The 23,553-nt window shown below is 41.9% G+C and overlaps 1 protein-coding gene across 1 annotated transcript in view; it reads left to right on the top strand.

Moving 5' to 3' along the window:
• The first annotated feature begins 1,528 nt into the window (after window positions 1-1,528).
• LOC126378774 (uncharacterized) overlaps window positions 1,529-23,553 on the top strand; it is a 133,677-nt gene continuing 111,652 nt past the window's right edge. The window contains exon 1 of the mRNA XM_050027165.1: window positions 1,529-1,739. The gene's annotated coding sequence lies outside the window, so the exon portion shown is untranslated. The remainder of the gene's footprint in view (window positions 1,740-23,553) is intronic.

The raw sequence follows: 23,553 nt of genomic DNA, 5'->3' as shown, positions 1-23,553 counted from the left end.
ACAAACAATAATGCCTTGAAAGACATCTATGTACTGAACCAAAACATCAATCTGAGAGGACACTCGCTAAAACTCTCACGCTCCAAAGGTACTAGCAACCCTCGATATCACTTTTTGCCCAACCGTGTAGTGGACGCGTGGAATGAACTGCCAGAATCTGTGATCAGTGCTCCCTCAGTGAACTCTTTTAAAAATAGACTTGACAAATATATGAACAATCATGAACACAAGTGAAGTGATAAGCACGCATCAGCACAAAGTGCTGCCTGTGCTTCCAAAAGTCCGGGACTCCATAGGCCCGAGATATGGAAACGACATACAAATAATAATGATAATAAAACAGACCGGGGTCCAACCGTGGTACGGGGGAGAACCAAGGTCTATCTGTGATTTGGATCTTCTCTCGTGTGGGTTGTGAAATCAATGCGACTTCATCAACCGTAGTGTAAGAGCTACTAATATTTGAAACGCCAAAGGTCCCTGACATGACCTGAAGGTCGCGGAAGACAGCTAGATGCGGACAAGGGCATTGTGGATATGGGGGGCTATCACCAGCAGTGGTCGATTTCCGACTTATGATGATGACTCTTCTTATTCCGGATCGGTGAAAGTTGTAGGTCTGTAGGTAACCTATTTTGCTAAAGTTTTCCCGTTTTCTGAATACCTTTGATGCCTTTACGAGCACCCCGAAAGAAAATTAAAAGAAATAATTTTAAATTTTCATTGAAATGAATTATTTCGGTCAAAAATAATTATATTAGGTATCGCATAATTAGATATCCAGGTCTGCCTATTGCAATGAAAATGACGACTGGTCTTTCGAATACCGCGTATGGAATCATAAGAATAAGTTAATTTTTAGAAAAATCCGCACTGGGCCCGCGTGATGGTTTAAGGCTCGATCTCCCTATCCATCCATAGGGAAGGCCCGTGCCCCAGCAGTGGGGACGTTAATGGGCTGATGACGCTACTAAGAAAAAAGTAGCCCGGAAAATAGATCGCGGGCATTTACAGGTTGAGACTTGATGACTTGACCCTTGACAATGTTGACAAAATTAAAATGTAGGACCATAATAAAAGATAAGATCCTACCCACATAGTTATAATGGGCATAAAGACTCGAAGTAATTAATCCTAATCGGGGTTGGCAGAGCAGAGAAGCGGCAATACGAATGTTAAAATTTTCATAATGGCCAATAGATGGCGACACAACAATCAGACAGCGCCATCTATTTTGGATAACATAAAACTACCTAGGAGTAAAATTATCACGCAACGTCTCGTTATTGCATTACGTTTTTATTATTAAATCATACACAGATTTTTTCAAAGGTGATATTTGTATAGTATTAGAAAAACTCAAATATTTCATTCATAAAAAATATATTTCTAGTACAAAAAGACTTGTATTAACTTTAAAAATTACGAAACAAAACGCAGCTAATGGACTGTTTTACCGACGGGAAATGATGTGAAGTTGCTGCAAATTACACCAGCTGTCGGTGAATGTCAAGTTGACGTTTCCTTTGTTGCTAAGTTAATTGTCGTGGGTTAAACAAAATACGTGCACGAAACGGGTAAAAAATCGTGAATTATTCTTCGTTTGGTACTGTATTTGTGTTTGTATGAATGAAAAGTGTTGAAATATATATAATTGGTGGGCAAAAACAGTATTAAGTGGACAATTGTATCGACATCTCATTGTTTTGAAAGAAGAAAGGACTAAAGTGCGTCCCTTGGTAAGTTGGTACACTTATTTGAATTTTATAGGAATTTTCCTGAATAAAATAGTATAGTAAAAATGAATTATTATGAGATATATTATATTAGTACCTAACAAAAATATTAATAAAAAGGTATTCCCACAAATTCTACGTTCCTGCTATTACCTAAACATGGCCAAAACCGCTCGTTAAATTCCCAATGTTGGACATTGGAGGGAAAATAATTGTAATCTTAAAGTAAACATTAGTAACTAAATAAATACTTAGCTTCCTAATTATTAGAAAACGAAACGAACACTGCAGGCACTAAACATAAGAAAATGAAAAAGTAAAGACTTGAGTTCGGTTGAACGAAGAATGTATGAAACAATCCCCTTTTAAACAATCTCATAATATCTATGGGCTGCAAGTTTTTTTTTGATATTTATGGTTTTGTTATTATAACACAATAAATACATAAATAAAGTATGTAGTTGATCCTTAGATAAACAATCTACATAATTGCGCAATTTTAAAGCTTATCTTTGCACATATCTGTGACTAATTACAAACATGCTACAAATTACCTACCTAATAGGTACCTATATAATTTTTAATATTAAGTAAATGTTTGTTTTGTAAACTAAATAGTTTTAAAACCAACCAGGCAGAAACAATTGATTAGACTTGACTAGATGTTTTTATTTGTTATTTTATCAGGCACATGTTTATGTTATCAATACATTTTTCCACTTCAACTGTGACAGGTGTATCACTCAATACAACATACAAATATAGCTACAAATACATACATAACCTATTTCCCACCGGGGTAAGCAGAAACTATGGAATTCCATTTGCTTCGATCCTTACACACTTCTTATATAAAATATAAACCCAACTCATCTGCTTATAGTGAATGAGACTGATCGCAAGATACAGTCACAAAAAAAAGGAATAGGGGTTAATTTAAAATCTAAATCTAGCTCAGCCGCTGGTGGCGAGCAAAGAGTTGCCATTCTATGCGTAGTATTATTCCTTATTCAATGACAGTACTACACTTAGGTAGCCCTATAGTTTTCTATATATCCAGGCGTGTGGCGCCGACGCCGCCTTAGGAGATCATTAGTTACTATACCAGTACAGTGTTGGACTAAGGGAATTGGGTAGATCACTGGCAGTATACGGATTTCCACTATACTACTACTGACTAAAAATTAAGTATGTTGTCCTCTCTACCAGTTGCAGTGCCCTTAATGAGTCTATGTTTATACTATAATACTTACTTCTGTATTTTTATAACACCACAATTTGTATGAACACATGGTCGCATTCTATTGCTATGTTGAATGATCTCATCTAATAGCATAGAAAAAGAATAATACATACTACGAACAGAACTCTACTCCTCCGCCCCGCACCAATTCGTTTCCGGCGCCAACCTCACCCCCTCTAGATCTTGCTTTAGTCTTAAATGGCCGTAAGCAGTAGTAGTAAGGCGCGCGGATTGTCCGTCTCTCTCGCACTTACGCGTTAGGCGGCTCACGGTAGGAACGAGATTTTTGTATTGAGTTTCCAGGGTGTGCTGATAATGTTAGGTAGGGTAGTTACACAACATGACTGACGCACTTGTGGATTATGTGGATAGTTTCCGGTTATTGACGACTTTTGTCAAGGGGTTGGCAGACTTTGGTGGCTTCCCTACCTTACCAAAACCCTCACCCCTATCCTATAGTTTTTAACTGCAGATATTTCTAAAACAATTACCTCTCTTTCACGTTTTTTCACGTGTAAATTGTAAGATCAATAACCGATCTCATCAACCCTGGTGTCAGGGTTATTATTTGGGCGTATCTGTACTGAAAGGAAAACGAATTTCGAGCGCTGGCAATACTGACGGCACCGACTAGAGGTCACGTGGTCTACCATAAAACGTCACTTTCAATTCTACTTTTGCTTTGGCGCTAAACGGAAGATATTTGTAATATTTACTTCATCATCATCATCAATTTAAGAGCCACGCTCTTGTCGGTGCAGCATTTTCCATGCTACTTTTTTAGGGAAAAATAGGGCAGTGGTTTCCCTCTTGCCTTCCGCCCCGCAGTACTCTGTCTGACGCAAGTGGGATGGCGCCCAGAGTAGTCTATTACAAAGCCATACTAGGACTCCCGTCTTCCGCCTCTGAATAGTACTGACAGTTACTGCTGCCCTCTGTCAGGTTCCAGGTATATTTACTTGTACTTGGTAAAATATAATTTTATTGCGTTGAATCGGTGTTTTTTTGGGCTGTCCCCTTCAGTACTATGAGGATTTCCCTTCCTAAATCCATCCCTGTATTACTAGTCGGTATCCATGAACGCTGGACAGACTGGTATGGGGCCACTAACGGTCCTTGACCCCTCCGCTCTCTGCCTACCCTGGCTAATAATCATTACGAACTTCCTATAAAGTTCGCGGTCCACGAAGAATTGTTTTATGTGGCGAAGGTAGTAAAATTCGCAAAACCCTTGCCTTGCCTTTAGTTGCTTTAGTTTAGATGCCTTTAGTTTATGATTGTAATTATTTCAGTAGCTAGTTGTAAAAGGGTAACAGATTAGAATTATGCCTTCGGAGTTATCCAAAGCCTGTTTCATTACTTCACCTCGTTTTTTTTTAAAATAAGTTTAAAAACTAAAATCCGACTACGGGAAAATCACTAACTCACTATTATCACTATTTTATTGTTTCACAGTATGAAATAATAAATAGGTATATTTCTCTGCCTCCGTGGAATAGTGGTTAGAGAGTTAGGCTCACGATCTGGAGGTCTGGGTTCGATTCCCGATGGGGACATTGTCGAAATCACTTTGTGAGACTGTTCTTTGTTTGGTAAGGACTTTTCAGGCTTGAATCACCTGATTGTCTAAAAAGTAAGATGATTCCGTGCTTCAGAGGGCACATTAAGCAGTTGGTCCCAACTATTAGCCGTAAAAACACCTCCACCAACCCGCAGTGGAGCACCGTGGTGGAGTATACTCCATACCCCCTCCGGTTGATTGAGGGGAGGCCTGTGCCCAGCAGTGGGACGTATATAGGTTGTTTATGACGCTGATATTTCTCTGAATTATTGATGACTTGTGGGTCTGAGTATAGGTACTACGTATGTACCTATGTCCTTCTAACACGCTATTGTTAGCAAGCATGACAGACTGGTCTTGCAATTTGACGATACACGTGTTCACCTAAGTGATATTGAGTTTCAACTTTCAATGTTGAAAGACTGCTGATTGGCTACATGCAATGCCAATGATTAAGTTTTCTTGCAATATAGTAGCTTCTTATCGTGTGGGTTGTGAGGACATTATTGAGCCGCCAAAGGCCCCTGACATGACTCTTGTAACGACTACATACTTACATCAGTAAGTAGTAACCGTTGCCAACGGCTTATCGTGCCTTCCGAAGCACGGATCATCTTACTTTCGGACAATCAGGTGATCAGCCTGTAATGTCCCAAACAAGAGGGATTACAAAGTGATTTTTGTGCTATGTCTCCATCGGGTTCGAACCCACGACCTCTGGATCGTGAGTCTAACGCTCAACCACTAGACCACGGAGGCCGTTAAAATAAGTAGCTTAAGCGGTCTCTATCAGAGTGGTGTCCATTTCTTTTCTTGTTATTGTCACTCAGATCAGTTCTTTCCTTCCTCGGAGTTAGCTTCTTAACGAGTTCGGTAGTACTCCTTTGGAAGGGACAAAAGGCGCGAAACTCGACCGTAGTATTATTCTTTATTCTATGCTCGAACGTAGCTACCGAGAAACAATGGCGCTACAGATGTGAAAGGACTAAAATTCGCTTACGCAAACCGTTTCTTTATCTTTTTTTGTGTGTTTCGGACTGTGGAAATCTTCCTCTTTGAAATGATATACATTATAAAATATATAATTATTTATGTAGACTTAGTTATTCAGCAACAACTCTTGAGTGATTTTTGTCCACCACTATTTTATCACATTTATAGTTTATAGCCAAGACAAACGTGACCGTAGGAAAAGAACCTCGGGACAGAATCTGATAGAATTTTGCCAGAATCATAGGGAAATCATAAGCTTTAATTACATGCAAGTCTCATCAGTGGAGGTTCTTGGACCAAGTTCCATACATTTTTGTCCATTGTCATTTGAATATTAAGAAGTTAATGTAACGTCTAAAACCTAAATAAAGATTTTATCTATCTAGGGGAGACAGGCCCTCTTTCAAACCAGTATTCATATTGCACCAATTAAAAGCCCTGAAATGGAAACCGTGGTAGCCCAGTTGGTGGTACGCTTGCCTCTCAGTTTGAGGTCGCAGGTTCGAATTCAGCACAGGCCTAAACCAATGATTGTCGTATTTGTTTTCGAATACATGTTTGGATCATAAATGATTATCACGTGCTGAGCGGTGAAGGAAAACATCGTGAGGAAACCCACATTCCCGAGAAATGCATTTTCAGAGCTGGTTTTCCCTTCGCGGGTTGAAATGTCAGACAGGTAGTCGCTTTTGTAAAAAATCGGACCTGTCAAATCTTCAGGTCTGTCAATCTGTCGATCTGCTAGGTAGATGATGATTCATATTGCACCAATTTTCAACCAGCGCAAAAGAGTTATGAAAGGCAAGTCATTTGCGTACTGGTCTCGAGTTTTTGTCCAAATTACATCTTATTTTCGTAATGGCGTAATAAGGCATTGTTTGGTATTACGTACTTTGCTTGTAATCTTGTCCCTTACTATTGTTGACTTGAAGAAAATGTGACGCTGGGTTGCGAGGTTATTGTCAATTTGGGGAATCTTTCAAGGAGGTAAACATAACATACATAAATAGTCTCTATGGTATACGCGCCACTGCTGGGCACAGGCCTCCCTTCAATCAATAGGGGGGCATAAGCATACTCCACCACGCTGCTCCACTGCGAGTGGTGGTGTGTTTGGGTTAGTAGCCCAGGACTTAACGTGTTCTCCAAAGCAGCAGCAAAGCAGGAGTCATCAGAAGACAGTCAATGTCTTAGCCATACAACGGACAGTCTCACATAGTGATTTCGGCAATGTCCCCATCGGGAATCGAATCCCGATTTCCAAAATCGTGAGCCCAACGCTCTAACATACTACCACGCCTACTCCCGTTATGGTAAGAAGAGACCATGGACTTCCACGTACAACGATCCTGACATACCACTTTCGTTTCTTCTACTCTTATCAAAGTCTTCAAGCATGCTCGACGATTTAGAGTACTTTTCACCACCAGATTAAATATTTTTTTTCAAAATTGACAAGTTTGTTTTTTTCCCTAACATGCGTGCCACGTGATTTTGTTCGTATTTTGACAGAACAACGTGACTTTCTTGGGTTCACATATTAGCACCAATCGACAAAACGACTTAATAATATCGTCAGAATCGATAAAATGACCGTGACAAAATTTTATCACGTATAATATAAGTTGCGCATGTTAGCCCTACAGGCCTTTCCTTAAAACATCCTGGATCTGATCGCGGTATGTAGCCCTTCCATGTCCAACTCTATCACTTACACCCGCATCATAGATCTTTTTTGGAATTCTACTTTCATTCTCTCGTGTCCAAACCATCTAAGCATCCCTCTCTCAATTCTTTTACACACAACACTCCCTTCCAAATATATTTGCCACCCAATTCAAAACTATTCGAGTTTGACTCTCATAGTTGGCGCAAGAGTTCAATTTCTTAGACACGTTTTGCGGTTATCAGATCAAGCCACAGGAACAACAGATAAGAACGAACAAATACAAACATTTTAAAGTTAGAAAGAGACAGAAGATGCAGCGGATGCCGTAATTGGACTTTTTATACAGTTTTTGTGTCGGATTCACCTGCTGATTTAGTTAATGTGGTGTTGTTTTGTATGGCTCTTGTAATTTGAGTAATCACTGAGGATACGTATAAAGACAACTAGGTTTATGATCACTTATTATGTGGTATTATGTCGGTTGGTTTATAGATTCCTGATAAAATTGTGATTAAGTTGTTTTTGTTATGATCTTCTTCTATCGTGTGGATTGTGAGGTGGAGTACCAACCTGATCACCCCTGGTGTCAGGGTTACTATTGAGCCGCCAAAGGCCCGTGACATGGCTCATGGTAACGACTACTTATTTACGTCAATAAGTAATAACCGGGACCAACGGCTTAACGTGCCTTCCGAAGCACGGATCATCTGGTGATCAATCTGGTGATCAGCCAGTAATGTCCTAACCAAACTAGGGACCACAAAGTAATTTTTGTGATATGCCCCCACCGGGAATCGAACCCGGGACCTCCGGATCGTGAGCCCAACGCTCAGCCACTGGACCACGGAGGTCGTTTTTTTTGTTATTAATGTGGTAGAAGCAAGAGACGTACATAAATATGTCAGGATGGAATGGAATTTGAACGGCGTGATTTTATGAGATACCAGCTTTAGCCCGCGGCTTAGCTTGCGTTAAATTCGGGGTAACACGGTTCCCCTTTTCTAATGTACTATTTTTATGCGCTTCCTACCTTGAAAACAGTGAAAAGTCTCATATACAATTTCACCCTCTCTTTAAAGAGGTTGAAGCAGCTTTCCAAAAAAAAAGTGATCACGTTTTTTTGTTAGACACAAATAGTCCGCATACCATTTTTTTAGCTTTCTACCTTGAAAATTGCGGAATGCTCCATACACACTTCCACCCCTCATTTTAGGGAAGTAGGGGGTTAGAAAGAGATTAAAAATAGCCTATGTCGTAGTATATGTTGTCCGTACTTTAAAAAGGACATAATTACACTTGAAAAGGTTCAGAGACGAGCAACTAAGATGGTCAGTTCACTGCGTGACAAAACTTACGAAGAAAGACTCTCACTTCTAAACCTTACTACACTTGAGCAACGCAGAAAGCGAGGCGATCTTATAGAGACATATAAAATATTACATGACCATTACGATGTGCAACAATTAAAGGATATCTTTAAACTCAGCAAAAATGTGAATCTGAGAGGACATTCATTAAAGCTGTACAAGCCTTTGTGTGCTAGTAACCCAAAACATAATTTCCTGCCAAATCGCGTTGTGGACTCTTGGAATAAGCTCCCAGAATCAATAGTTAGTGCACCATCAGTGAACTCCTTTAAACACAGACTAGACATTTACAATAGAAAATAACAATCTTAAAAACAAGTGCAGTGAAGTACACGCATCAGCTCTGAGCTGCTAGTGTACATAAACAAATATAATAATAATAATATGTGGTCCAGTGATTGAGCGTTGGGCTCACGATCTGGAGGTCCCGGGTTCGAACCCGGTGGAGACATATCACAAAAATCACTTTGTGATCCCTAGTTTGTTTAGGACATTACAGGCTGATCATTCGATAGTGTGAAAGTAAAATGATCCGTGCTTCGGAAAGCACGTTAAGCCATTGATACCCGTTTCTACTTACTGACGTAAGTACTTAGTTGTTGAACCCCGCCTACGGCGATCAATTATACATATTTAAATGGTGTGCTCATATGCCCGCTATGTGCGTGGATCTTTTCCCATGCGAGCACATGAACGTCGGAGTTGAAGCAGTCGCCGTAGCCGAAATCGGCAGGATCACATCATCATCATCACGTAGTCGTTACATGAGTCATGTCAGGGGCCTTTGGCAGCTCAATAATACCCCTGACACCACGGTTGATGAGGTTGGTAATCCACCTTACAATCCACACAATAGAAGGACAGGCCTAGTGCAGACGAGGCTTATTGTCGTCCCTAATTCAAATAGGCCATTAAAACGTTCACACACATAATCCCAAAAGCTTAATGCAATCAAAGCGCAGCCTTGGCCGAGTTGCACTAATGCAGGCACAAACTAGGTCAAATGCACTCTGCTAAACTACGGACCCACGAACTGAAAGTAAAGACGTTGGCAAATTATAGGCGAACAGCGGATAGTGATAAATCGGCTGTACAGAACAAAAAAATGGAGCTGCTACGTAACATACATAAACAGCCTGTATACGTCCCACTGCTGGGCACAGGCCTCCCCTCAATCAACCGGAGGCGGTATGGAGCATACTCCACCACGCTGCTCCACTGCGGGTTGGTGGAGGTGTTCTTACGGCTAATAGCGGGGACCAACGGCTTAACGTGCCCTCTGAAGATGCTAATGTTTTTTTTCTAAATAATGTTTAGTCCTTTCTAACTTATTGGACCATTATAAATTATATGAGATGAGCGATGGGCAGGTCAATTGAGGTTGCAGGTTCGAATCCCAATCTGCAATCCCGGACCTAAACCAATTTACGAATTTGTTTTTGAATCCATGTTTGGATCATAGATAAGTGATCACCACGTGCTCGGCGGTGAAGGAAAACATCGTGAGGAAACCCACATTCCCGAGAAATGTGTTTTGGAGGTTCAGGAACTTGTAGTGGGCTGGATTTCCCTTCGCGGGTTGGAACGTCAGACAGGCAGTCGCTTCTGTAAAAAACCGAACCTATGATAATCTTATCTTACGGTTAGGAAAACGAACCTGTGAGAAACGGAAGATGATATTGGTAATGGGCTGATCACATGTCACCATGAGGTTCAACATATCCATGTTACTTACGGATTCGTATCATGCATAAGTCGCTGCAGTGTGTCTTCTGTGGGGTTAAAAAGACAACATCGAAGCAATTCATGTAATAAAAAAGCAATATTGCAATTTGACATTTGCGCATATGAAAGTAAGTGCGCATTGGCTCGTGGCTCTGTTGTGGAATATATTTCTATCTCTATATCAATGATATTTCTATCTGCGGTTGTTGCGGTTGAATTGGCTAATAGTAGTAGTAGTCGGCATTTGTTTTAACCGGTATTACTTTTTAAAAGTACTTATAAGCTGCCCCCCCCCCCCCCCCCCTCAAACAAGAATATCGCCGCTTATCGCTGTATCGCCGGTAGCGGGACGGGCAAACATCACTCATCGTCAACATAACAGCGTGCCAAGCAGTCTGTAAAATTAAAAACCAATACCCAATACACGTGTACGTTGAAAACTCATACATGCCGCAGAAAATGGCTTTTAAGAGGCATCCTTCTGCGGCCTAGTTTTCCAGACATATATAATATAATTATATAAAACAATGGGATTTGTTTTTTTAAAAGGATTTTGGGCCTTAACACTTTTCCGGGCACAACATCTACAGGTAATGTAACCGATCCAAGTGTCATATTATTATGGAGGAAGGTCAGTAACCGATGGTGTCCGTGAAAGTGTTAACAACATATACATATACGTCCCACTGTTGGGCCTCCCCTCAATCACCCGCAGGGGGCAGACTCCAACACGGTGCTCCACTGCGGGTCGGTGGAGGTGTTTTTACTTTTCAAAGTCTTTATCAAACAAAGGACAGTCTCACAATGTCCCTATCGGGAATCGAACCCGGACCTCCAGATCTTTTATATTGCGCAGCATGTTTGTAATGCGCGCCTACCTGTATAAGCGCAAATGTCAAATAGCAATATTGCTTTTTTTTGATGAATTGCTTCGATGTGGCCTATAAACCCCTCTCGTCGGTTTGTTTAATAGTATGTATACTGGATTCTGTGGCATTGTGCAGGTCGTTTCGCCTCTTACATATGCAGTGAAATTGCAAAATTTTGCTCGGGAATTTCTATCTGGTTGCTTTTTTAATGTAAGTTTTCTTGGCATTTTTGTATTCGGCGGGAAACCTTTGTGGTTGCGAGGCAATGATGTATATCATAGTTGTGGGTTTGTGATAGTTTTATGTGTGACTGTCAGCCAAAAAAGCGATAGTCTGGTGTTTTTAAAAAGCACTTTTGCGGCAATGGAATTTCTAGGAATAACACTTGGAAACAAGACTAGCTAGACTTCGAGTAATGTTGAAATTGAGCCTAGGATTTAAGCCTAGGTTACACAGTGCGAGCTAACATGCGAGCTGACCGAGTCAGTTATAGAGGAGCAGCTACTACGCACGTGTGACCGCATCATACGAGTTACTGTCATGTGCGAGTGGGACAGTTGCCACGCCGGGTACAGTGTTTCTGGTTTGGGCGACATGATACAAACGAATTATACCAGTACACTGGTATAGTAGCTGTCTTCTGCGACGCCAGCAGTTTGCATAGTGTGACCGTGCGAGGCGAGTCGAGCTACTGTCATACGAGTACACAGGCACAGTAGCTGTCTATTGTCACATCAGCTGCTCGCACTGTGTAACCTAACCTTTAGGTAGAGTTCTTGTGAGTTTGAATTCATGTTTGGATCATAGATATTTTTTTTGTTTTGGTTTTCCCCGAAGGGTAAGGCAAAGGGAACTATGCCCATACAGCCATGTCTGACGTATTTTTTTCTTGATGATTAATGAAATGATGAAAGGTGATGATGATGAAACCTAAGCCCCCACCCTCGGAGTAGACTCCTACTCCGAACCCCAAACGAATTAACTCAAAAGTCCACATAAACTTTTGAGTTATGAAGCGGCTTCCCGGCACGAAGCGAAAATAGGCAGATACACTTTGTTTATTGAATACTCCAATATAATAACACTCGCGAATGTCTTCCGACTAACTTAATGCGATCATTAACCACAAAACACCACTTCGTATTAATTATTTAGATCACTCAATGAAGAAAGCAACTGTCCCTTTCTGCTCTCAGACTTCGCTCTGCACATATCCCATTTAACTCTTTCGCTTTCCTTATGAAGAAGGTACCATCTCCTAACTGTAGCGAGTGTAATACCATAGAAGATGCTTATCATGTAATAATGGAGTGCGTTCGGAATGAGGCTGAGAGATACAATTTTTTTATGTTAGTCAATTACAACTGCGAGGTTGGTATATGTAATAGTGTCTTGGCCTCCCCTACTTCGGACGACGCTAAGGCACTTTATAAGTTATTTAAGGTGGCAGAGAAACGTAGGTTAAACCTATAATATTGTAAGAACTATGAGGGTGGCATATTCTGTATAGAAAAAACCCTCTATAAAATAAAAGAAAAAAAAAAAAAAAAAAAACTGTCCCGTTCCCGTTTCCCGCCGAAAAGCCTTGGATCATAGATAACACGTGGTTTCCAGGATTTCTGTCCGGTTAATGGCAATAGGCTAGCCCGCCTCCTATTACATGGGACTTAAAACATAGCTGGTGAGGAGTGGGTGTATATACTATACACCTCTGTCTACCCCTTCGGAGATGCAGGCGTGATGCTATGTGTATGTAATGTAGGTATTCTAATCCTACGCTTTATTTACAAGACCAGACGGCAAAAGTAATATAATATAGAAATTACTTGTTTTACGACTATACGCGCGCGACAAAAGAAGATCTATATTTAGGCATAGACAAAGGTTAGAGTACTAAAACCACGTTTATGACGTAATCATCTCAATACAAAGAACTTTTGTTAGCAAATTCGCCGGCAATATTATGAACAAAATTCGGTGTTTACTTCTAAGTTAATCTATTATTTAGCTAGCATAAGACATTGGTCCAACTGCGAATTGCTTTGCAAAGTAAATTATGTAGAACCAGCTTAAATAAAAGCACGTTTTATGACGTGATATTGTAGAATTGCGGCAAATGGCATTAACTACTTGGTCGGACAAACGGGAAGCGCTGAGGGCTCTCACTCGGTACCAATGAAAGCACGAGATAGTGAGAAGAAACATTAAGAATATAGGTTTTGTTAGACGCAGCGAAATCGATCGATTAGGAACATTATTAAATGAAGCCACGATAATTCCACATCCCTATTGTTTAAGTGTAGAAGTTACTTAATCTGTATTAAAATATTAGTAGTAGTAAGTTCGGACCACGACGCGGTGCGAATCGACTAAGAGTTCTTCTTAAATGGATCGTTTCGTACCGCGGTGTAAAACGCCAAGTTACTCTTTAGACAGCAGTGGGTTCGGATAGTTAGGATAGTATTTACTTACATTACATTTTCCCCTGTGGGATGAATTGACACTACTAAAAATACCTGGGTCAATTCGCAACTTTACAACCACAACGATGAGAAGGGACCCATTAAAAATGGCGAATCGAATAGTGCTCACTCTTTGATCACACTAGCGGTCGAACATTCTAGAAATAGCAAGTTCTCATCGGGTCGCTAGCCGTTAACCATACATAGCGATGCATAAAGTATCGCGTGATTATGATTGAGCCAAATTACAGGTTTCTAATTCGCTTCCCTATATTCCTATAATTACTGTTAACGCATGCGTATGCATATACCTGTCGTGGCCAGATCATAGAATTGACCATTTCATGAAATGATCGACCATTTCATGAAATGGTCGTATTTCATGAAATGGCCAACTTCAACTGACCATATCGTTGAAACGTCAGCGTTTAATGATATTTCCATCCACGTTTGGCCATATCATTAATGTAGGGTGTCCATGATAAGTGGTGTAATAAAAACGCGAAATAAGATAGGAAATAATGTATTACTCTAGTACAAAGTACAAAAATGTTTAAAAGTCAATTAAAAATTAAAAAGTCGTTTTCGATTAACGGAGTGTTGATGTAGTTGACATATACGCCGTAACTGCATCTCGCTTTGAAGTCGTCGTCATATTTTTTGACACTATTTCATGCCATTGGTCATCATTCAGTATACTTTTCGTGTGTAAGATAAACATACTGGCGGCGTAGGGGTGGCCCAAGGGCCACCCCCGCCGCACCCTAACCTACTGTTATGCCTTGTAAAAATTATAAAAAAAAGGATTATGATAATTTAAATTATGACAAAAACATTTATGCGTTTTAATAGAATCCTGTTTCAAGTAGTTAATGCCATCTGCGGCATATCTACAATAAGTCACGTCAAAAAAAGAAACTTTACGGACAGTAGGATCGTCTATATTTTTCTTTTTTAAAATTAATATCTCTTCATTCGCAGTTTTAATTATATCATATTTTGAAATCCAATAATAGTCCATTGATTTACGTAGCGTGGTCACTCGACCTTCATTATTTGCCATATAACCTAAAAATAAAAATAAAGTTGCTGTCTACTGTTAATACGAGTTTTTCTTTTCACTTTAGTGTCAAAACATTGCTTCAATGCACTTTTATCTTGTATTTGCTCATTATTATTCGTATTATTCGCGTTCACACAAGAATAATTATTGTCCGCCGCCATTATGCAAAACATAAACAAAGCGACACTAGCGCCACTACCGGTGGATAATGTTACTATTTTACGATATGATCGCTAACGTTTGGCCATATCATGAAGTAATCATGCATTTAGTTGGTCATATCGTTAAACGTTTTGTGTTCATTGATCTGGCCAAACCACATCATGATGTGGCCAACGAATGTTGTTCTATTTCATGAAATACGACCATTTCATGAAATGGTCGATCATTTCATGAAATGATCAATTCTATGATATGGCCACGATATACCTATAAAATAAAATGAAGTATGTCCTCAGTATATTTAAATTTCATTTGCTTGTGCTGTAAGATCTTTTTAGTTTTTTTATGAATTTAGATCTTTAGGAAAGTATCCCATAGGTTTGAATTCCTTACATTAGTAAGTAGTAACCGGAACCAACAGCTTAGCGTTCCTTATGAAGCACGGACCAATCTGATGTTCGGACAATCGGGCGATCAGTCTATTATGTCGTCATACTTAAGTAAGTAAATAGTCAATAAGTGTATAGACGACTACGTAGTCGTTACATTATGTCCTGGGCTCAATAGTAACCTTGACACCAGGGTTGAAGAGGTCGGTCATTGCTCTCAAAACGAGACGAACTCGCGCCAAGACCATCAGTTGTTGTAGAAAATTCATCAGCTATTTGCCTTTTGCCGTATAATTTATTCAGGACCGTCTTTATGCCTCGACTTCCAGCGGTTCCAAGGCAAATTTACCCAGAATTTGCGAACATGCTCGGAATTGAATACTTGTACTTTAAAAGTAAACTTTTAGTAAGTTGTAGGTGAGTACCTACTTACACGTTTGAAGCAGCGTATTGGAGTATGATGTTATTTATTTTCTTATTCGAAGCCACCCGAGGTCCAACTGAGTGGTACCCTGTTATGTAATATGTACTTTATGAATAAGGAGTCCTCACACACTAATAAAATACACACCTACCCCTCACCAGCTAAGTATGTTTAAGTCCCATATAATAGGGGCGAGCCTTTTACCAAATATTTGTTAAATAAATAATAAATAAACATCATTATCAATTAATTTAAGAGCCACGCTCTTGTTCATGTAGCATTCTCCAAGCTATTTTTTTAGGGGAAAAATAGAGCAGTGGTTTCCTTCTTGCCTTCCGCCCCGCAGTACTCTATCTGACGCGAGCGATATGGCGCTCAGAATAGTCTATTTCAAAGCCGAAATAGGACTCCTGTCCGCCGCCTCTGAATAGTACTGACAGTTACTGTTGTCCTCTGTCAGGTTCCAGGTTACAGTCGTTGTGAGTTGCCCCTTCCGTCCGGCTATGCCGTACCGATGGCTCCCATCTCCGCCTCTACAGCCGTTGAAGTCTTCTAAGCATACAATAGTTTATTTATTATGTTCCCCCCCTGAATTAATGAGTTTCAATACATGTTTAGATCATAGATAGCTAATTGATTTCACGTGCTTTGTGCCTTGGATAATAGGCTAGCCCCCTATTACATGGAACGTAAACATAGGTAGCGAGGAGTGGGTGTAATACTAAACACCTCTAACTACCTCTTGACGGTGGCTCACGATCTGGAGGTTTGGGTTCGATTCCCGATGGGGATATTGTCAAAATCACTGTGTGAGACTGTCCTTTGTTTGGTAAGGACTTTTTAGGCATGAATCACCTGATTTTCCGAAAAAGTAAGATGATTCCGTGCTTCGGAGGGCACGTTAAGCCGTTGGTCCCGGCTATTAGCCGTAAAAACACCTCCACCAACCCGCAGTGGAGCAGCGTGGTGGAGTATGCTCCATACCCCCTCCGGTTGATTGAGGGGAGGCCTGTGCCCAGCAGTGGGACGTATATAGGCTGTTTACGTTACGTTACATACAATTAAATAAATAAAGAAAATATCAAAATATTTTTGCGCCGCTGCTGGGATTCGACCCCGTGTGTCTTCGTGTCGCGCTCCGAGAGTTGCCGATTGCGCTGCCGAACGTTCAGTTACTGTGGCGAAATTAGCGGTCACTATCATCTACCGTGCTACGAGTCGCCGGCTACGCGTCGAACAAGGTGCTACGCGCAACTGCTACGCAGTGCTACGAACGTGTGCCGTTTGCCTGTTGCATTGGTCGGTCGCATCAATACGAAGCGCGGTGCAGGGGTTTGCTTGCTGTTGCGGTGTGGACGCTGTATTGCTTGTGTGAGCTTTTTTCTATACTCTTAAGTGAGGACTTGGGCAAGATGAATTGCGATAAATGCCGGGGCAAATTCCAGGTGGGCGAGGCATATCTACAGTGCATGGTTGAGACTTGCGGTAGGTTGTATCATTACTCATGTAACGATGAATCCCTGACAGTCGAAGAGAGAGAGCTGTGGGTGTGTCCAGAGTGCTGTTCTTCTGCTAGGATGAGGGGACGTGACTATGATATACCTACCGGCACACCGACCTTTAGAAACATTACACAGAGACAGTCTAGGCGCCGACGGTCGGTATCACCTTCACGAAGCGATATTGCAGCTACGTCTTCAGAAATGCAATTTCTGCGTGACCAGATAACAACACTAACCGAACAACTTAGTGAGGCGGTCTCAGCCATTGCGCAATATCAGAATGTTGTTGCGGAATGTACTAAACAGCTTGAAGCGGTAAGTGAAAGGCTTATGAAGTTGGAGCTCTCACCCGAATGTCGTTGCAAGTGTACCATGCCGTTGGAGTCTGGGGCTGCTAGGGAGTACGTCGAGCCTAAGGCTAAACCAAAACGCAACCGTCGTAATAGAAGCCTAAATATACAAAAAACAGCTGCTTTGGATGCACCGCCCGAGCTGGATCGTGTCCGACTTCCAGTAAGCGTCAATCGTGCCTCTTTGCCTGCTAACACCGCTGCTGTGCCCCCCGAGACCGACGAGCCTCGCCCCAAGGCAATTACGCAGCCCGAGCGCGCCGTCGCCGACGTAGATAATGGGGAGTGGACTGAGGTGCGCAATAGGAAACAGCAACGACTTACATCTATTCGCTGCACGGGGGGGCCAGACGTGACCTCGCTTAGAGCTGTGGAATGCCGCAAGTATATCCATCTTTGGAATATGATATCGGATGCCGAGGATGTTCGTGAGTACGTGCAAACCCTGTGCTCTGGAAATGCATGCACGGTGGAGAAGCTTAAACCGAAGGGCGACTACAAGTCCTTCAAAATTGGCGTGCCGGTGGAGTATTTCGACAAGTGTCTGTCGGCAGAAGTTTGGCCGCATAATGCTAGAGTTCGGACGTGGTTATTTCGAAGACCACAGACCAATAAAAACACCTCAGCGAGTAACCAGGCGTCATCGTAGCTTGAATCGTACCCACCTATGTATTACGTATCAAAATGTGAGAGGACTTAACACCAAACTGAGTTATTTTCGACAAAATTTCCTTACCGCCGACTGTGACATTATAGCGGTTACTGAATCTTTTCTCAAGGACGGTGTTGAAGACTCAGAGGTGGTGTGTGGAGACTGGAGTATGTTACGCCGTGATCGCATCATCCGCGCTTGCGGCGGCGTGCTGCTGGCCGCGCGGCCGGGCATCACGCTGCAGCGGCACCGTGACCTCGAGACCGTCTCTGGTGAAGATCTTTGGGCGTCCTTTGTTATTGATAATGTTATGTGTTATTTATGTGTAGTTTATATTCCCCCCAATTCTTCGGATGATGTGTATATGTGCTGGTTTCAGCAAGTCGAGTCTATCATTAATAGCCTAAAAGGTCTTGTGATCATTGTCGGTGATTTAAATTTGAATCCATTGTATGTATCGGATAGTATCTTAAGTTATTATTGTTATTTTTTAACCGTGTGTGGTCTGCAAGAGAGGAATGAGGTGATGCATGCGTATGGTGGAAAGTTAGATGTGGTGCTGATCCCGGAGTGCATTCGTGACGCTGCTGTGGTCGAGGTGGAAGGAGGAGGACTCGTCCCCTACCGCGATGACTACCATCCACCGCTAGATATTACTCTGCCACTAGATCAATTACTGCGTCAACCACCTTCTGAGCAAGTTGATCCTAGCAATATTGACTGTTCTCGTGATTGGAACTTTGCCAAGGGTAACTATGAGCTAATGTACAATCTCATATCAGAAGTGTCCTGGGAAAGGGTTCTTCTGACAGATAACGTCGATGTTGCTCTTGAAGGTTTTTATAGCACCCTTTATGGCATTTTTGATGTTAGTGTTCCTAAAAAAGTACGGACTAGGAGGATCAGTAGACAGTATCCTATTTGGTTCACCGCTGACATAATCAGGGACATTAACGTCAAGGCTCAGCTTCATCGTCAGTGGAAATCCACTGGAGATCGAACCCATTATAACGATTTCTCCTGTCTCAGAGCGAACATTAAAAGAAGAGTTGCTCTGGCGTACAACAAGTATGTTGATCACATACAAGAAATTATTAGGGTTGATCCTAAGACGTTCTGGCAGCATGTACAAAGGCTCAAATCTAAGGGAGGTTTTCAGTCTCGTGTGATTTACCAGGGGATAGAGTGTGTGGGAAAAGATGCAGCTCGCGGATTTGCAGAGTATTTTTCAAGTGTGTTTCTGCCTAGTGCCCCGGCATTAGATTGTGACGCCTTTTCTCACAGTGACCGAAGTAACTCTGCTAATTATATACACATACGTGAAATCACGCTAGCTGACGTCGAGTTGGGCATACGGTGTTTAAAGGCTAGTAGCTCTGTTGGGCCTGACAACTTTCCAGCATTTATTATAATGGGCTGTGAACAACACCTCAAGGGTCCAATTCACCACATTCTGAACCTTGCTCTCTCCACCGGAAAATATCCTCAAATTTGGAAGCTAAGTCGTGTGAGGCCTATACCGAAGACTACAGATATCGCCAATGTTGAGAATTACCGACCAATAGCCATCCTTTCGGCTCTAGCCAAATTGTTTGAGTCCATCTTACACAGGCTGCTCTCTGCCCAGCTGAAACCATTTCTGTGTGACTCACAACATGGCTTCCGTTCCAAAAGGTCTGTCGATACGAACCTCTTGACATTGGTGGATTCTATTTCGGAACATCTGGACAGCGGTATACAGGTCGATGTTCTCTGCTTTGACTTCAGAAAGGCTTTCGATCGGGTAGATAATGATGTACTGTTGAGGAAGCTGGGTTATATTGGTTTCACACCTAAAATGCTTCGTTTCTTTGCAAGTTATCTACGCGATCGGCAACAGTTTGTACAGCATGGCTGTTTCGTTTCTGAGCCGTATCACACTCGCTCCGGAGTCAGTCAAGGCTCAATATTGGGCCCTCTACTTTTTGGACTCATGGTGAATGATCTCGACTCCGTCCTTAAGAACGCGCGATGTCTTCTGTACGCTGATGACTTAAAGCTTGTGTACGGCATCGAACAGCCAGCTGACTGCCAGTCGTTACAGCAGGATATCGACTCTGTATACCGCTGGAGCGTTGAGAACAAATTACTGTTCAACTCAGCAAAATGCTGTGTTATGACATACAGTCGTGCAAGGCAGCCTACTTATGCGCAATATGTGTTGGGTGCGGAGCCCATCAGCCGTGTATCATCGGTCAAAGATCTTGGGGTGTTGTTTGATACGCGCTTAACCTTCCACGAACACATACGAGCTCTTGCGGCTAATTGTTATCGAAGGTTAGGCTTTATTATCCGTAACTCGCGGGATTTCTGCAACCCCCAGATTTTGAAGCTGATCTACACGGCACTGGTTCGAAGCAAGATAGAATCTTCTTCAATAGTGTGGAACCCATATGAGTGTACTTACGCCTTACTTCTAGAGAAGGTACAAAAAGCCTTCCTGAGATTTCTATACAAGAAAATATACGGATACTATCCATTCCTTTATCCAACGAAATTCTTGTTGGGAACTCTAGGGTTTAATTCTCTGGAGGTGAGGCGTAATTACACTCTGCTAACCAGTGCCTGCCGCACGTTGCGTGGTGGCTCAGACTGCCCCGAGCTGGTGATGCAGCTGGTGCGACTGTACGTCCCCGATGTGCCCACACGCAACCTCCGGCCACGCAGCCGCCCGCTGCTGGCCGTGCCGCCGGCGCGCACTGTCTCTCGCAGACACTCGCCGCTCCTCCGCGCACAGCACATGCTCAATGCACTCTTGGACTCAGCACCAGAGTGTGATCTGTTTATGAATGAATGGACGAGTGTGTGTCGTGAGTGTCTGAGGTTCTGCGAGGCTATGAATGATGAGTGAAAGGTGATTTAATTTTAGTTTAAGTATTGTGATTTTTGTGATTTCTGTTTTGTAATGCCCTATTAATGGCACCTGCGTGTGCCTCTATTTAACTTTCACGGCGCATTAGCGCTTCGGCACTGTAATGTCGTGAAAAAAAGGTATAATAAATAAATAAATAAATAAATAAAATAAATAAATAAATCAAACGTAATGATATTTTACGTTGTCAATCGATAAAATGCAGTGCATAACACGTGTTCGATAAAGTGTTAAATGCTAAAGTAAATAGACATTCTAGTATCTTATCTATATTATTATCTACTTGCACAGCATATTTCCTGACCCGTCTAAAGAGCTGTGGTACTCAGATTCCCACGATCCACTTTCTGCTAACGTTGCACAGTGCGCTACGGTCGAGTTTCGTGACGTCACGTGCTCAGACCATATTTTTTTGACAAAGTAGATTGGATATTCAAATATAAAGGAACTCTGCGTAAGGAAGGATCCGTTCTACATTAATAGCTTATTTCGTGCTTTTGTATCTACGTATTATGAAAGAAAATACTGACGTAAATTGCATATTCTCAGACGATTTTCGTAACTTGTATTCCATTTTTATGTCGTAAAAACATTACTTACATGCAATATTGTTATTTGAAAGTTTAAAAAGCAATATTTCTGATGTTTATTTTTACGATGCAACGTTACAACTAAGTGATAGTGACACAGATCACTCAACATTTAATGTAGCAGCTACCAAATATTTTACAAGGCCTATTCAACCCGTGACAACTATAAATTGGTTCTATCGGGGTAGTCGATGACGTAGCATATGTCACGGTTCGCTCCCGTACTATTTATTACCTATTACCAACTATCAATTGTGTTTCTTACTTAAGTAGACCGGAGCGAGATGGTGGCTGAGTTAGGATAGGGACCCAGACTACGGTACAACGTACAACCCTTGACCAGGGTTACGGTCGAATACCTCAACGGTCGCAGAGACGGAGATGGGAGCCATCGGTACGGCAATACAGGACGGAAGAGGCGAGTCACAGGGACTGTAACCTGGAACCTGACAGAGGGCAGCAGTAACTATCAGTAATATTCAGAGGCGCAGGACAGGAGTGTAGTACAGCTTTGAAATAGACTACTGGCGCCATCCCACTCGCGTCAGACAGAGTACTGCGGGGCGGAAAGCAAGAGGGAAACCACTGCCCTATTTTTCCCTAAAAAGTAGCATAGAAAATGCTACACCGACGTGCGTGGCTCTTAAATTAGTGATGACCAATTGTGAAGATACTTCCTCTTATATTACAAAGCCAGAACCATCTCACCTAGCTAGCTATCCTGACATCACAGTTCAACAGGTCATCAGCAATCAGTTAAAGCACACGACATTTCAGATAATACTTAGTTCCCAAGCGGCTCTGAGGTCATGAGACAATCCATAGTGTAGAGATAGCGTCTCGTCTCACACGGCTATAAACTACCTGCATGTATGTACCTTGGCCATAGAGTAGTCTGCTTTATGCAAAATCCTAAGCACAGCCCGGAAACTCCATACAAAAATCTCTTATGAGCGAGACAGATTGTCTGTCTGCGCGTTCGCTCCCCTAATCCTTAACGGGTTAAATAGACTAAAGAGATCTCCATCGGGGGGTGAAGTAAAGCTCGCTCCAAGCTCGTATCGGTGCGGGGTCATTGTCCCTTCTACCTAAGCGTCGCTTTATAGCGAAAACCTTTTGGAAAATTGTAACTAATGCAATAAACACGCTAGTTTCAATCCATGTACAAATATGTAGTCTCATTTTTTACCCAGAATGAAGTTAACTGAATGAATTCGAGGTTTTCTTGAAGAAAATAAATATCAGCTAACATACGTCTCTTGCTTCCTCCACATTTATCAATCGTTTCATACTAGCACGCTGGTTCAGCGTAAGGCACGCAGCGCACTTAGCAAAAGGATAGCCAGTGGCGGCCCTAGGACGGTGCGAGGTGTGCACCGGGCGCCGAAATAGGGGTGGGAGGGGGGCAAAATCAACCAAGACCCTTCCAAGGCTTGAAACTAACTTCATCGGGTTAGATTGCTCATACTGGGTGCCCGTAAAAAACTTTTTTTCTATTTTAAGGGGCTGAGGGGTGCCACTTTGAGGTCTCACACCACCTAAGTATTTTGCTAGGGCCGCCGCTGAGGATAGCCAAACTCTTAAATCATATTCCAAATAAATCGAACACCTTAGCAGTCTGTCATTTAACACAGACGACGTAGCAACCATTAAGGCAACGAATTCCTACTTAAGACCTTAAAACCTTACAAGGAAGTCTCCTCACGTACAAAATATTCAAGTACCAGATTATTATTCATCACGATTAACACGCCTTATAGGTCAGAACTCAGACGCTCAAGGTCATTTGCCTTTTATTATTTTTGCATCTTAGCGTTATCTTGTTTTTCCACGGAATAGAAGAAAGTGGTGAGGAGAATAGAAGAGGACTTCTTTCTTCCATTCC

Source organism: Pectinophora gossypiella, chromosome 2 (assembly GCF_024362695.1).
Source record: "Pectinophora gossypiella chromosome 2, ilPecGoss1.1, whole genome shotgun sequence".
Classification (NCBI taxonomy): Eukaryota; Metazoa; Arthropoda; class Insecta; order Lepidoptera; family Gelechiidae; genus Pectinophora; species Pectinophora gossypiella.
Note: the sequence above shows the minus strand (reverse complement) of the source record. Positions and strands in the feature narration are given on the sequence as shown.